Source organism: Physeter macrocephalus, chromosome 5 (assembly GCF_002837175.3).
Source record: "Physeter macrocephalus isolate SW-GA chromosome 5, ASM283717v5, whole genome shotgun sequence".
Classification (NCBI taxonomy): domain Eukaryota; kingdom Metazoa; phylum Chordata; class Mammalia; order Artiodactyla; family Physeteridae; genus Physeter; species Physeter macrocephalus.
This window is the reverse complement of record NC_041218.1, coordinates 91,585,249-91,585,807: the sequence shown is the minus strand read 5'-3', so window position 1 is coordinate 91,585,807 and position 559 is coordinate 91,585,249.

The following is a 559-nucleotide window of genomic DNA, read 5'->3' as shown; positions in this document are numbered from 1 at the left end:
TTTCTGACTTACTTCACTCTGTATGACAGTCTCTAGATCCATCCACGTCTCTACAAATGACCCAATTTCATTCCTTTTCATGGCTGAGTAATATTCCATTGTATATATGTGCCACATCTTCTTTATCCATTCATCTGTCGATGGGCATTTAAGTTGCTTCCATGTCCTGGCTATTGTAAATACCGATGCAATGAACATTGGGGTGCATGTGTCTTTTTTTTTTTTTTTATGGTACGCGGGCCTCTCACTGCTGTGGCCTCTCCCGTCGCGGAGCACAGGCCCTGGACGCGCAGGCCCAGTGGCCATGGCTCACGGGCCCAGCCGCTCTGCGGCACATGGGACCCTCCCAGACCGGGGCACAAACCTGCATCCCCTGCATCAGCAGGTGGACTCCCAACCACTGTGCCACCAGGGAAGCCCCATGTGTCTTTTTGAATTATGGTTTTCTCTGGGTATATGCCCAGTAGTGGGATTGCTGGGTCATATGGTAATTATATTTGTAGTTTTTTAAGGAACCTCCATACTGTTCTCCGTAGTGGCTGTATCAATTTACATTTCT